The following is a 13,348-nucleotide window of genomic DNA, read 5'->3' as shown; positions in this document are numbered from 1 at the left end:
TGAGCATCATATCGTAGTTACAGGTTACATCGTTACAAAGGTTACACGGTTATTAAAGCATGGCAACATAGTTACTTGTAAGGTCAAGATAAACAATAAGCACAGATACGAAAGGGGAAAAGCAAGCAAGGGGAAGGATTCAGGGGAGGGGGAAGGAGCTGGGGAAGTAGATAGGTAATGAAGGCGGGAAAGATGAGGGGAGGGTGAAGGACAACGCAAGGAAAGAGGAGGGGAAGGGCGATGGACCACAAACTGGTAGACAAACCAAAGCTACGTCCAAAGTCCAGTAAGCTGTGATCCCAGGGGAAGTGGTATCACTTCCCTATCTCTGTTGCGGGAGGCTCCCTTTACGCAGTGGACTCTCTCAGAAGGGTCTCTGAGACTCCAAGGCCTACATACTGGATCCTTCCCCAAAAAGGGGAGAGGGAGTGCTTTGGCAAGTGGTGCCATACCATACCTCAGCTGTAAGTGGCTCCCTTGGCGAGGTGGACTCTCTCAGCGGGTACGCTGAGACTCCAGAGTATAAATATTGGATCTTTCCCCAACAAGGGGAGAAGGAGTGCTTTGTCAAAGGGCACAAAGGACGGGGGGCTAGGCAAACTAGCAGACAAGGTGAGAGATTCAGGGGAGAGAGGATAGGAGCCAGGAGCTAGGGAGGTAGACAAAGGGAGAAAGAGTACTAAATGGGAACACATTTAATTAATGAGTTATTATATAGCGCTGGCTAGACCCGATGGAATCAGAGCGCTTTACATGAGGGACAATAAAGTTGCAAATTACATCAGTTAAAAGTTACATACGTTTCAACAAAAGCATTTAAAGAACATAGGGGAACAAGGTGAATGGAGCAGGAAGGGTTAGGGGATAGGGTAAAGGGGTAGGAGGAAGACAGGACGTAGAGACGAGGGGAACGTAGTTACAAAAGATACCAGAAAAAACTTTTTAGGAGCATAGAAGAAAAGGAAAATGGGGTGAGGAATGGAAAGGGGGTGAGGGCAAAAGGGGTAGTGTATAGATACAGCGAGAGACAAAGGGAAAGTTTGTCCAAGGTCCGGCTGGGTTGGTGACGGCCGAGGGGGAATCCTCAGTCCATCTCCTCTCCAGCTATTAGGTAGGTCCACCGGGCATCGGTCAAATGGCTAGGTCTCAACAGAAAAACAATTAAAGGGGAAGAGGGTGAGAAGAAGGGAGCGTAGAGGGGGAAGGGGGTGGGGTGAAAGGGTAGGAGGGGGAAACGACAGAGAGACAAAGGAAAGTCTGCCCAAGTTGTTAAGCACAAGGGAGCCACATAAGGGTTTCTGAGGTTCTGTATTTGTTTGCTAGTTTTTGTGTTTGTGTGTGCGCTGTAAAATATTTTGTGTGACATAACATGTAGCCAGGCTTGTTTACTGTAGTCTCGGTATATTCGTAAAAAAGCCCGACCTTGCAGTGGGGCTTGGACTGTGTCACTGACTGCATGACCCTTGATTAGTTCCTGGGCCAAATGGTGTGAACTGGGTCTGGCCTTCCCTGTTGTCAACCCCAAGGACTCAACCCAGACAAACGTGCAAGCCCCAGAATATCTGGTGGTCCTCGTACAGGGACCAGTCTGAAACAAGTTGAGTTTGTGTCAGCCCCACCGTCCTGCTTCTCTTGGTAGCAACAGAACCAAATGCGGTATCCAGCTACAGTTGGTGCGCAGCAGGGGCTCGTCATCCAGGGACTCGCGGGACATCTAGTGACCCTCAAGACTATCTTGCTGGTGCGGTGGGTCTCAATAGAGCAGACTTTTCTGCTTGTGGCCTGTGCTTTTACTTGGGTTTACAACTTGAAATGTTGATCTGGTGGATGTGATAAGCTCACCCACCCCCTTAGATCTGTGCCCAAGACTCTTTGGTACGTCCAAGTGGTTCCTGTGGCTCAAACCTTACATGATCATGTGGCACCCTTAATCATTTTCTGTGCCCTAGCCCTTTACAATGCACCAGAAGTGCTCCAGATCCCAGGCTCTTGTAGGAAACCATGGATACCCATACCTAAGAGAGGCTCTCTCTAGATACTTCTATATACGGAGGTGTACTTAGATTGTACACTCTGAGAAAGACCAGAACTAACCCTTGTTGTTCTTCGTAGCACCCATTCACTCCAGAATGCTGCTGCGAGTGCTATTACATATCTTAGTAAAAGAGGGTTCGTTGGCTCCCATTGTCAAAGGGCTTATAATTTAAGATCGTCTATATCCCCCATCAACCCCATAACCAGCTGGCCTTGGGCTCTTGGTCATCCTGGAATCCACATTTTGGAACGAGTTTCCATTAGACATGGGGCTCCCTGAAACCTGGGTGTATCGCCCAGCGGATTTGTAAAATAAGCACCTCGAGCCCCAGTTTGGTAGTGTACGCTCAACAAATGCAGTCAGCCCTTCCATCAATGTCCTGTGAAGCAGGCCCAGGGGTATGTTGCTTCTCTCTTTTATAGCCTCATTCAGGGTCGGGTGAATGAAGCAAAGGTTTTATATTTGCATGGACCTTGGTTTTGATTTGAACCAGGAAGATACATGCAGATTTTTCTGTAAGCACTTGGCACACAGCTGAGATTTTGTCAGCACTATTATCACACCTTGTTTGAAGTAAAACGCCGTTGAGTGAAAAGCACATACAAAAGATGAACAGAACTGCACGTTGCAACTTGTAACTTAGTAATGGCAATTTTTTCTAAACGTGGTGCAAAAAGACCTAGAGAGACACTAGAGAATTGGCAGGCTAAAATACGTAAATATATTAAAAGAACATAAACATTCTGTTTTATCATCCCAAACATACAGTGTATTCGCCCACACTGATTAATCCTCTGAAAGAAAGACCTGGTGAGACACAAAGGATAACAAGTGAGACGAGGCAGATTTCAGACGTCTGGCCTGCCACAATGTTGCGGTGTCACCCATGTAAGCGGCCCAGCGAGGCTCACATTTTGATAGCACTTGATGTCTAAATCATCATAGTGGGTCGAAGGAAGGCCTGCTGGGCTTTCATTCTGATTATGCAAATATCCAGAGAATCCAAGCATCCACGAGCCTTAGGGGCACTGAGTCATCGGCCGCCATTTTCCTTCAGGACTTAAAACCAGACGCGCCGCAAACAGCACATGCGCCCAATGAAGATGGAAGGAGGGCGAGAACTGGGGCTGATTTAATGAGATTCTGAGATTTCAGTACACCACTGAACAAGGAGCAGGGAGTTGTTTTGCATTGTCTTGTCTATATAGATATATGTAAAGTCTGGCTTAGAGACCGTTTTAACTGTTTCAAGTAATCAAAACAGTTCACAAATAAAACATATATATATAAATATAGAGGTTCTTAAGGTCTGCTGACTACATTTATTAGTGTCTGTTCAGCTCACATTCAAACTTTGCTTCTGTCTAGGTGCTTGACTGGAAGTCTGTGTTGATTCAGTGTGGCCTGTGTGGGAAAAGAAATAGCGTCATAGTTAGGGTTTTGAGCAGTGCTCCCAATCCTATACATTGGTGCTGCCCTTAGGCCGGCAAATGTTTGTGGGTTTGTATTCATACATACTTTTCACCTGTGCATCATTGTTTCATAACTGGGTGGGTTTCTGCGTCTGATGATTATCTTTTTTTGTACACGGTATCCCAAAAGTGTTGTGTTGAGTAAGGTATGCCCACATGGGTGGCCTCGGTGTCTGATCGTCGGCTCAAGGCATACAGAGAAAAGTCTAATACTATTGCAAGCAGCGGAAGACCATTGTCCATGATGAACTGTCCAATGGGAATAGGTTGACTACTACAGGGCAGGCTACCATGCTTCGCATTCCAAAAGGCTCCCAAAATTTAAATGTCCTTCAGTTCTGAGCGATCAGTACAGTAGCAATCATACTGCCTTAAGTAGGAACCATTTAACATTTATAGAGGGGTCTGAATTTTTCCTCTTCAATCCTGGGGATGTGCAGTGGTGGACTGTAAAGATCAATTCAACTGCACTGACAATGTGCAGCATCACCTCAGTGAAATGTGCGGTTGTAGAGTAAGTGCTGCAGGGTGGTGGGCGAACATTGCAGGCAGAGTGGGTGTGCGTAGTGAGGGAAAGCTGCCCAGTGCCACCACTAATGACTGCATTTGGGAGTGAAAGTTTAGAATATGTTATGTTGTGGGACTTGAGAGTCTGGCATTGATCCTGTCTGTTGTGAAGTGGTAGGTGTCTGACCTTTCCATTGATGCAGGCCATGTTGTTACATTTTGTTTTGGTCAGAGAGCCATTTGGTCGCACTGTCAGTCAAGCACTGGTCTCCAGGATCGGACAAGGGCACAAAGTAGATCCGGGAACCAAAATAAAATTGGCCCCCATTAGTGAATTATGCAGCTAAAAAGTGGCCATGGTTTCAAATTTGCATAGTTTTGAACGTATAAATACACATTAAAATATACACTTGTATTTTGCAGGGTAGGCAAAACTGCATGGATTCTATCTCGCTGCAAGCAATGTGTGTCTTAATGTCCTGGAAATTAACATTCAAAACAGGCCCTGTAGACCATAAAACAGGTACACAAACAGGCACAAAAAGAAACCACACACTGACCTATCAGTGAGTGTCGCCCTTTGGGCACTGCCTGATTGCCCTATAGGCCAGTATGACCCTGCTGGTCCTTTGATAAAAGATATGAGTGGTTAAATCTGTACTTGAAGAGCCAGTCCCTATTTCTGATGATGTTTTCCCCTAGATAGAGGTGAGTTACCCGCCCATGATTTATATAGAAGTGCCCGTGGAAGAAACATGAGCATGTGGCTGTTCAACTGATTTGGACTGTAATATCCAATCAGACGTAGTGATGTCCGTGGTGAGATGAGGCACGGCTCTAGCCAGAAAGAGAGTGATTGGGTATTCAGTTATGGCTGGAGGCGGCTCATTGTCTACTCTAGGTCTGAGCATTGGTTACATAGGAGCAGGATATAGGCGGCTGCACACTGAGGAGCGGCCTTGGAATCCCATTCTGGCTGAACATAGTAGCTTTAGAGCCATAGTTTTGTTTTATTCTGATCCTTAGTAAATACATTATTTGCTTGATGCTGCAGGAATGAGATGTCCAGCCTTTGATTCAGAAGGATGTGTGACTTAGAGGTTGCAATCCAGTCATAAGATCCAGTAGTAGAATATGTGTAGTCTTGAGCTGGTACTGATGGATGAGTGGGCATGCTGGCTCGGTTTCTCACTGGCCAGAGGAAGCGGAAGTTGAAGAGGTTCAATGAGAGGCCTGATATTCAAGTCTGTTCTGCAATGTTGAGCATCGTGATTGTGTTTTGTGCATGCCACCAGTGCCATCTTAATGCATGGGATACTGGGCAGTTACCTGGGGGCCTCACGAGCATATGGGCCCTATGCAGACCAGAATTTAACACTAATTTTTCGTTAACATTTTTATTCCTGTGAGTGGTTGTGTGGGTAGGGCTCAGTGAACTGCTTTGCCCAGGGGCCTATAATACTTTTAGGATGGCCCTGCAGATGCCACGCAAAGCTATACTTTTCCACAGAGACATCATCTGCAGTTTCGATCTATGTACTTTATCTGCTTATCACACATATATCATGTTTTGGGTAAACCACTGACATTACATCCTTTTACAGTCATTTGCAATACAACACTCCTGTAATGTATCTGCTAACAGTGGCTATCTACCACACACTTTCTCTTCTCAGTACATTCTACACGAAGTCCTTTGGACGCAATACACAACTCCAACCCTCCTAAGGCACCTGTTTACCTTCATTACCGGTGGTCCTAACTCCCAGGGGAGCCATGCTTGCAGATACTGTATGGTGATGTCTTTTGATGCTGTGATTGAATTTTAAATTGCAAGCCATATTCTGTTTTCTTGTGCCCTCTCACCTGGCCATCCACTGTGTAATATGTTGTATATTCTTTTCCCGACCCGAAGTATTCAACTGGGCCCACAAAGGAGAGCATTCTCTTTAGAGTACCCAAGACAAATAGTCCTGATATTGTGTAGCTGTTTAAATTCTATGTATCTCATGCATATTCATGTATGAATATCCAGAAACCTAACCTGGTTGTGGCTCTTAGGAACCCGAATAGTACGTTGTTACTCTAAACTGACTATCAATACAGTTTTTTTGCGCACCCTTGTTTAGTTTAAACAAATTAAGCGAATGCTTTCAGCCTGGGTAATCCTGATGAAGGTTAGAAAAAAGGTGCTTTCCCCCCCACCAAACCCTTGCTACAAATAGGTTCAGGCACTTGTTGTTGATATTGTATTTCACTTCCAATAGTAGGTTTGGCTTATCTGAAAATATTGTTCCTTCCTGGCTTGGGGTGCTGTTTTGGTAAACCTGTCTGAACATATTCGTTGGCCAGCAATCTCCATCCCTCGAGCTCGCGAATAACAATTTCCTAATGGACCTAGTCTTTTAGCCTTTGGAAGTTATTACGAAGCATAGGGCAACACAAATTGGTCTATACTCGTTTCTGCATATTTTTGTCACAGGTGGAGAGAGCGTCAAGAATAGATACCTGAGTGCTTATGTTGTTTCCAATGTGTGATTTATGATATTGGATGTGTGTAACGTCAGGAGGCAAGGTGACACCAGCAATATTTAATTATGGGAAGTAGGAGTTGTAAAATGTGATCCTAATGGGTGTGTGTAATGGTCAAAGGATGGTGTGAAAGTGGCTGCAGTTCTCCAAGTGTTGGCTTGGAACACCACACATGGTGCACATATGTGCACAGGAGTAAATGTTTTTCATAAATACTATGAGCAGTCTTGGGCCTCCGTGTGGTTGTATGTGTGTCTTGGCCTTCTTTCTCTTCAATATTATTGCTCCTTCTACTCAGGTCTAGCTCTGCTTCTTCTCACCAGATTACATCATCAGCATGCTTGTGAAGTCTAAGTTCATGCTATCAGATGAGATCACCCAGATGCTTAAGGTAAAGAGTAAAATTGACAAGCGACTATAAAGGACCCTATGCCTCTCCGCAGGGCACTGGCAACTTCTATAAGAACATGGGCCATCCAGTTTCACTGTATCAGAGAGGACTGAAGGAATCCATTCAGTTTTCTAATTGAGGAAATGTATCCCCCTTCCACTGTTTCACCAGTAAAGACCAGGAAGAAGAGTGGCAGTGGTTATTGAAATACCATTCAACATAAATTATCTGGCAGTCGAGTAGGAGAGTGGGGATTGTGAAACCTGGCACACTGGCAATTATCCAGTGTAATTCGCGGAATCAAAATATGACGCCAGGTAGCCTTTGCATATTTCATCTTGTGTCCAGCTGAAAATGTTACTGAATTTGAGTTTATGAGAACATTCTGAGTTGCAGTGAGTCAAAGTTGACTACCCATACTGATAGACCAAAAACTAGGTTAGAACGATGATAGGCCTGTGTTGAAAGAAAGAGGAATGTTAAGATCCAGAGGAGCAAAGCGTAATGGGAGGTTATGCTACAGAATGAAAGAATACAATCCCTTCCAAGATGTATTAAAGTTCACTTTCCAGAGCCCGCATCTAGCAGTTGTTGTCCAGTTCCAAGGGCCTCACGTCGAATATTGTATTTCATTCTGGAGGCCTCATCCGAGGCACTGTGTCTAGATTTGGAGACTACCAGTGGCATAAACATCCAGTTCTGAGACCCATCTTCGGCATGTTGTCCTGTCCAAAAGCCACTCTGAAGTGTTCCCAGTTCTGGAGGCATCTCCTCTGACATAAGAGGTTGCTGTTTTCTACTAAGAAACATGTAGATGCGTAGTCAACCTTTGCACTGGAACAGCGTACAGCCATAGGCCTATGCAAATGTACTCTCAAGCAGCTGGAGTATTGTCTCCTCATTCTTCAATTCTATACCTGATCATCTTTCAGTTGATTGCCGTAAGAGGATATTGGTAATTTTTCACATAAAACGAAAGTGTAAGTGTGGTTAGCTGGTGGATCCAACAACTGAGGGTCCTCAGAAGTCCATCTGAGTAGCAAATAGAAAATTAGTTCCACAAGGAAACAGGTGCCTTAAAAATACCCTTGAACTTGGAATTTCCCCAGCCTTTGTGAATGGAGTGTGGTTGTCTATGCAATGCTTTGTCTGGTAAGAGAGCACTTTAAGGTGCTGCTCCTATCTTATATGCAAAAGAAACAATTGATGGACGGAATGCTGGACAAGGCAAACATGCACCCCCAGTCACAAGGATCTGGGTTTAATCCATCTTTCTTTTGCTCACCACACCACCAGGCCCGGACTGGCCATAGCGGGCACCGGGCAATCCCCCGGTGCGCCGCAAGGGTGGGGGCCGGTTTTGTGCCCCAGGGGGCCGCTTTTGTTACAGGGCCGTTTTTGCAGCATAGCTGCAAAATCGGCCCTGTAACAAAATCGGCCGAAAACCGGCCCTAGCAAAGCGCTCGGCGGCACCTCGAACCCCCCCGAGTGGGGAGGGGGGGCCGGCCGAGCACTTTGCCAGGGCTGGTTTGGTTCCCAGTCCGGCCCTGCACACCACCCCCGTTTGGGCCCACCCATATGCAAATCAGTCTTGACCCTGTTCCTTGTGGGACCAGTCCAGCCTGAACTACCAACCCAGGTCCTCCCTAGACTGGAAACAAGCATCCTGGGATCAGTTTCAGGGCATCACCCTTCATCAGCCAGGCTAGCTCGAATCCAGTGGTGTAGTGAGCACAGGACCCACATCTGGGCATACCCTTCTCACTTAGGGTGACATATGCAAAAGAAACAATTGATGGACGGAACGCTGGACAATGCAAACTTTCACCCCCAGTCACAAGGATCTGGGTTTAATCCATCATTCTTTTGCTCACCACACCACCCCAGTTTGGACCCAGCCATATGCAAATCAGTCTTGACCCTGTTCCTTGTGGGACCAGTCCAGCCTGAACTGCCAACCCAGGTCCTCCCTAGACTGGAAACAAGCATCCTTGGACCGGTTTCAGGGCATCACCCTTCATCAGCCAGGTTTCAAGTTTCAGCGCTCCTTTCATCATCCACTTGTGATTGCTTTGTTCGCCCTAAATTCGCAGGGTATGCCCAGACGTGGGTCCCTTGCTGATTTTGCCACTGGATTCCAGCTAGCCAGGCTGATGAGGGGTGTTACCCCGAAACGGGGCCAGGATACCTGCTTTCGGTTCAGGGAAGACCTGGCTTGGGAGTTCGGGGTGGACTGTTCTCATGAGGCACAGGGTGAAGACTGATTTGCATATAGTTGGGTCTGAACTGAGGTGGCGAAGTGAGCTAAAGAACGATGATGGATTCAACCCAGATCTGTGAGTGGGGATAAGTTACTGAAAAGTTTCAGCACTCCGTCCATCATCTCCTTGTGATTGCTTTGTTTGCCCTAAATTGGCAGGGTATGCCCAGACGTGGGTCCCTTGCTCACTTTGCCACTGGATTCAAGCTAGCCTGGTGATTGCCCGGAATTGGTCCCAGGATGCTTGTTTCTGGTTCAGGGAAGACCTGGCTTGGCAGTTCGGGCTGGACTGTTCCCATGAGGCACAAGGTCAAGACTGATTTTCATATAGCTGGGTCTGAACTGAGGTGGCGAAGTGAGCTAAAGAACGATGATGGATTCAACTCCGGTCTGTGACTGGGGGTGAGTGTCTGAAAAGTTTCAGCGCTCCGTCTATCATCTCCTTGTGATAGCTTTTTTCGCATTAAGTTGGCAGTGTATGCCCAGACATGGGTCCCTTGCTCACTTTCCCACTGGATTCAAGCTAGCCTGGCTGATGAAGGGTGTTACCCCAAAACCATTCCCCTAATGCTTGTTTCCGGTTTGGGGAAGACCTGGCTTGGCAGGTCGGGTGGACTGTTCCCATGAGGCTCAGGGTCAAGACTGATTTGCATATAGCTGGGCCTGAACTGAGGTGGCGAAGTTAGCTAAAGAACGATGATGGATTCAAACCAGATCTGTGACTAGGGGTGAGTGTTTGAAAAGTTCCAGCGCTCCGTCCATCATCTCCTTGTGATTCCTAAACTTATGTGAGCAGGAGAGACGAAAAACACGGAAAACTGACCAGTAACAAGGGAGAAAGAAATGTGGCAATTCATACTGAATTCCTTTTAAAGCCACGTTCTTACGTTGAAGCGCCGTGGAGTATTTTAATGTTTTATAGAGTCCTGGATGATTATTTTTAACTGCAAGTAAGAGTAAACGCCGGAGACTGCATGTTTCAAATATGTTTTTTGGGCTGTTTTTCGATTCATTTAGCGGAGGTTTCATCCCTGGTGGAGGTTGAATATTAAGGTACAATTTATTGCTCAGAAAGAAAAATAATTATGTGTAGAAAAAATGAGTGGCATATAATAGTCACACAGGTTTGCTTTTTGCATTTTACTTGCAGTACTGCTGCTTTAATATCGCCGGTTAACAAATTCGTTTCTTTTTAATTTCCGATCATTAATCTGTTTCAGGTTACTTCTAATCTGGTTTTCTGTTAATAAAGCTGTCAGAAGAGGCCATTATCGAGGGGAAGGAACCGGAAATTAACACCGTAAGTACTGATATTGTTTTTCATTGGCATCTGGCTCGCCGGAGAAATTCGGACCGCCTCCTTAATGCTCGCATTGTAAGATCTTTTACAGATTGTTGCAAACCGTCAGTAAATCTCGGTTTCCAGAGTTCAACAAACGAGGGACCGGTGCCACCAAACTGCACATGTGGGAGAAATATGTTCCTTGTCCACCTAGGTTATTCATTTTTTCCTGCGAATTTTTTGCTAAAACGATTTTTTATTTGGAGTGCCTCAGCATTTTGGCTTCGGAGGAGAGTGAGGGCATTGCAACTAGTAAATAGCAATACCACCAAGTGCAGAATTATTTATTTAATAGGTTTGTAAATCGCGCCATGCATCTGGTGGCCTCCTCCAGGTGCTTTGAGTGGGACAACATGGAGATTGCAGTCACAATAGTAGCACTTGTTGATAAGACAAGAAGCTGTAGTGTTCCACTACCATGGCTGCTCTGCAGCCTCCCACTGTCCAATCATAAAGTCTTACAAAGGATCAAGAACCTGCCTTGAAATGATCACTTGAGATCTGGGGACAGATGTATCAACATCCAGATTTGCGAATCTCAAATAGCGATTTTTTAGAAATTGCTATTTGAGATTTGCAAATTGGTATGTATGTAGAAATTCAAATTTTTTTGAGAATTCTTAAAATTCCTTAATCATTTCCCATTCATTTCTATGGGCCAGAAGGCCCATAGGAATGAATGTGAAGTTATTCTCAATTTGCGATTCGCAATTTGAGAATCGCAAATTGAGAAAAATTTCAAGGGGGCAAGGGTGTCATAAGGACACCCTGATGCACCCCTGAAATTCACATGTGTGCGCATATGGCGCACATACATGCACTAAGGGCATGTATGTGTGCCACATGGCACCTTCACAAATGCAAAAAAGTGCTTTTGTTAAAGAAATTGCAAATTACCACCAACTTGAAGTTGGTGGTAATTTGCGATTTCTTAATGAGAAGTCGCACAACTTGGGTGCTTAACCCCTTCGACGCTCATGACGAGCTGGGCTCGTCATGAGGTAGCCTCCTCGCACGCTCATGACGAGCCCAGCTCGTCACGTAAAGTGCGAATCCGCAAAACCCAGCGTACGGGCGGAAATCATGCCGCACGCATGCGGTTAATACATTGCATTTAAGGAATCGAAAAATTTGCGATTCCTTAAATGCAATCGCATAATAAGGAATCGCACATTTGCGATTCCTTATTTTGCACTCAAATTTGCTACATACATACCATTTAGCGAAAATGAGTTCGCAAACGCGAAATTCTGCGAATTTCGGCGCTCACGAACCCATTTGAGCTTCATACATATGACCCCTGGGGGCTTCTGCCCCGACTATGGTGCCATGGAATGTCTCGAAGGGTGAACCGCTGAGATGAAATCCAAGTCAAAGACCTCCTTTCTAAACTTTAGAAAGTCATTCCCCCCCCCCCCCGCCCCCCATTCCAAGTTACATGTCTCCGAATGAGGGATAACATGGCAAATACCCTATTTTTTTTGTTACTTCTAGTCAGAACTGCGAAACCAGGAATTGCACAGTACTTTTCCTCAAAAAGCTGACGCAGGTTTTAACAGGCAAAATGTATGAATGAAAAAATGCAGTATTACAGTACATGTCATTTTTACTCGGGTGTAAACTCACATTTTCTTCCACCGCTGGGTTACCTCTGGCTTTGGATGTGTATGCATTAAACAACAGTACAAAATGAAAATGTGCAGTGAGTCAGTAATGGAACTTTTGGGTTGAGTGGGTGATGTGTAGACAAAACATCACGTACTTTTTGAGAGAAACACATGGAGGTTTCGCAACCCCACATTGAGACCTAACAATGGACAATTTTGCCTTTGGGCTCTTTTGATACATAGATTCATTCTTTACATGAGCCTGGAAGAAACTACTATCAGTACTTTTGTATTACTATCAAATGGGTCGCTCTAGTGCATCTGTGGCCAGAAAATGGCTGAAAATAACAACACAGCATTCGGAGTGTGCACATCAAATCTCCATCAGTGTATGATTGTGTATGATGCCCAACATGGACAGCCATTGTCTGCTTGACACTCATTCACATTCATCAACCAGTTGCAGGTCTAGCCAATCAGGACACTCGTGCAAGGTGTGGCGCAACCCTGACGTGCCGCCCTTTCATGTCACTCACACAACAAATTTTAAGACACGCAAGTTTGCATAATACAGCTTGGATGACACCTGTAACAATACCTAACAATCTCTGAATGCATAAAAGTATGATGAATATTCCTGGATATACCACACTGTAGATTAAATGGCCTGTAATTGTTTTCAATGTTTAGTCGATAGAGGAACAGAAACAGGAACAGATTGAGTGATCTTTCCTTGAACACGCTGACTTGTGGGTGGCTTTGACTTAGATGTGGATATTGTGTAACAACCTAGGATTACCTTTTGTCTTGTTTTAGGCCTATATAGTTTAGGTTTCAATAAAAGAAATTAAAAATCCATTCTCAGACATCCATTATGAGGCCCCCTCGACAGGCATCCCTGGACGTGAGCTATCCTGGTTGATATGGGTAGCCTGCCACAATGAACAAAAGTTGTGCGGATTACATTCAGGAGGAAAGTTATACGTTTTGGAGACTTCAAGATCCTCATTTTCCGCTACCTAGCCGAGCTACTCAAGAGAGAGGGTGGGAGCTCTGGAAAGCTATTAGAAATATGTGGCTTTGAAAAATTAGACTTTGCACTGATTTCTACACGAATTCGGGGTGGTAAGCAGGCACTTGATCCACACCTTTACTTAACAAATGACTTTCTTTAGGCTTTCTGCTGATTGAGACGGCGTCAG

At 45.2% G+C, this 13,348-nt stretch overlaps 1 protein-coding gene across 2 annotated transcripts in view; it reads left to right on the top strand.

Annotated features, from left to right (window-relative positions):
• LZTS2 (leucine zipper tumor suppressor 2) overlaps positions 1 to 13,348 on the top strand; it is an 821,117-nt gene that overhangs the window by 427,988 nt on the left and 379,781 nt on the right. For both annotated transcript variants that reach the window (XM_078643642.1, XM_078643643.1), the window contains one exon: positions 10,418 to 10,497. The gene's annotated coding sequence lies outside the window, so the exon portion shown is untranslated. The remainder of the gene's footprint in view (positions 1 to 10,417; positions 10,498 to 13,348) is intronic.

The sequence above is a fragment of the Lissotriton helveticus genome, chromosome 5_1, assembly GCF_964261635.1.
Source record: "Lissotriton helveticus chromosome 5_1, aLisHel1.1, whole genome shotgun sequence".
Taxonomy (NCBI): Eukaryota; Metazoa; Chordata; class Amphibia; order Caudata; family Salamandridae; genus Lissotriton; species Lissotriton helveticus.
The sequence above is the reverse complement of the archived record's forward strand: the minus strand, read 5'-3'. Positions and strand labels throughout refer to the sequence as shown.